This window comes from Panulirus ornatus, chromosome 32 (genome assembly GCF_036320965.1).
Source record: "Panulirus ornatus isolate Po-2019 chromosome 32, ASM3632096v1, whole genome shotgun sequence".
In the NCBI taxonomy this organism is placed as follows: domain Eukaryota; kingdom Metazoa; phylum Arthropoda; class Malacostraca; order Decapoda; family Palinuridae; genus Panulirus; species Panulirus ornatus.
The window spans coordinates 22,869,340-22,871,961 of NC_092255.1; the positions used below are offsets into that span (position 1 = coordinate 22,869,340).

At 43.4% G+C, this 2,622-nt stretch overlaps 1 non-coding gene across 1 annotated transcript; it reads left to right on the top strand.

Moving 5' to 3' along the window:
* Window positions 1-683: 683 nt before the first annotated feature.
* TRNAQ-CUG (transfer RNA glutamine (anticodon CUG)) lies at window positions 684-755 on the top strand. Its single transcript has one exon. It is a non-coding gene; the product is annotated as a tRNA-Gln (tRNA).
* The last annotated feature ends 1,867 nt before the right edge of the window (window positions 756-2,622 follow it).

Here is a 2,622-nt window from a genome sequence, read left to right on the forward strand (position 1 = left end):
CTCACGTCGACGGCACGACCTTTTCAGCACGTCCCTTTGGGGGTTCGACGCCCTGACCTTTGACCTGACCCTCAAGAGGCAGATCTAAGGGCAGGCCATCATTCCCAAGGATCGCATCACCGTGCTTAAGGGTCATGTTTTCGTGCTTAAGGGGTTAATCTACGAGTGCTCGTGTTCCCACGGTGAGAACTCTCTGGGTCCCAAGGTACACAAGGGTTCTCCTGACACCTACCAATATTGATGTACTAACCCACACTGTACACTCTGTGCTTCCCACACACACCTACTCTGGCTATGTGCCCTTCCCCTATATTTAGGCTTGATTTATTTGCCATAATCAGTAAATTATAATATGTAATCGTCAGTATAACACTGTATACGGTAAATCAAGCCTCATATATTTGATGTACCCTTTATAACACTACAACACCTTTTGATTCACCTTATGTTAAAAACTTTTGCTGGACACTTTTAGTTATATCTGCGTACGTTAAAGTTACAATATGATTCACCGATAAACGTAGTTTGCTGATTCTAGATATTACTAATTCATTTGCTCCCGAATAATCACGTATTACACATTAACATATGCAACATGTCTTAATCAGCAATACGCCTTATTGCAATACGAAAGAATTGCATTTAAGGTCTCGTAATATATATATACATTCATTTATCCATATGGTCCCATGGTGTAATGGTTAGCACTTTGGACTCTGAATCCAACAATCCGAGTTCGAGTCTCGGTGGGACCTGATAATTCTTTTACGCATCAGCTTGTTACATGCTTACTTGTCGCTTTGGCTACCTGATGACGTCCGCCAGTTATGTTTTGCTGCAAGTGTTGAATTAATGTTTTCTCTTTATGGTAAAACGTAACAAACGTAGTCTCGCAAGTTATTGGGAGTAGATAGGATTTGCAATTATTCCTTCCATCACATGCTAACAAATATGATGATGAACATAACATGTGGAGTGAAAAAAATTAGTATTAGTGTTGAAACAGATGGCAGCAGCAGCAGCAGCAGCGTCGGAGCAGAGCGACAGCGGCGGGCGGTCCTGGGTCCGTGACCCTGGGCTGGCTGGCTGGCTGGCTGCCTGCCTCCCCCTCCCTCTCACATCCCTCCCTCCGCCATCAGTAATGTGATCCTCTGCTCAGGTGGACACAGCCACCACACAATACTTTGTTCCTGACTCGTCTTTCCCCACTGGAGTATTGCTGGCAGAGGCTGTAGTTTGTGTAGGATGAAGGCAGGCTGACTGCCGGCTGGGCAGAACTTACACACGCCACACACGCCTCACACACACACACACACTCACACATATCGACCGTCACTCGCCGGCCGGCTGGGCCCGCATCACTCACACCAAAACACTCGCCGTCTGCTGCTGCTGCTGTGGGTTTTCCCGGTCACTTCCGCTCGACGTGTAAGGATATCGGATACACTGATTTACTCTGTAGTGCACACACTGGATTCCTGAGCGTCACCCTTTACAGTTTGGTATTTAGAAATTCGTGATTAAAAGAAAAAAAAAATATTTCAGCGTCTTCTCTTTACAGAATATGTTTCTTGGTAAAACTGTTGTCAGACATATTTAAAGGTGCTTCCCTCACGAGTCACCGCCAGACGTTTTCTGGAAATTAAATGCTAAGAAGCTCATCTACTGTTTACGTTCTCTAACGCTTCTACACTTGATCGGAAAAAAACATTCCAATTTGCTCAAGTCACAAGGACGATGGTACGTCCCTTGAGTATGATGGCATGGCCTTTAACTTGACTAAGAGTCAGGTCAAAGGCCAGATCATCATACTCAAGGGTCATATCATCGTGCTCAAGGGGGCTAAATTGGATCTCGGCACAATGTTGACTTTTTGAAGTGTTTATCGCTTAAGTGTGATCCTCCTCCATCCACTCGGGAAGCAACAGGTTGTAACTTACAAGACTGCGCTCTTATGATTACAACTGCTAGCCGAGGGTTTGCCGATAGTGTAACGTGTGGCTGGATCTTGTTGCTAGTTTATGTTCCTGACCTCAAGTACCGGAGGAAGATGATGAAGACCAGGAAGCTCCATCATTGGCAGCGGAAGAAGGCCTCTTCCCTGTCAACCAGTCAGGGATGTTTGAGGTCAACCACTGTGCAACAAATACTTAAGATAACATATAATCTACAACTGGACGTTGATGGTAACCAATGATTACAATATACTACTTAAAGTGTTCAAGTCTGGAGGAAAAACAGTTTACAGTGTACTGTCAAAACTTACTGGTCTGTCTTGCGTTATGTGCCAAGACGTCGACATTACTTTGACACATGCCTAAGGTGCGAGCGTCTGGGATACATCGTTGTCACCCAGCAATATATATATATATATATATATATATATATATATATATATATATATATATATATATATATATATATATATATCATGTAGAGCATGAGAGGCACAATATTTTGTATACTCGAGGAATAAAGTACAAATATAGTCGAGTAGCACAACAGGAAGATTTTCCTATTTCCCCTGAATATCTGCAAAACGTTTTCCTCTGGTTTTACACAGGAATGTTAGACGAGTCTGACGCTAAGAGTTAGTACAGAGGGATCCATCAACTGCTGACG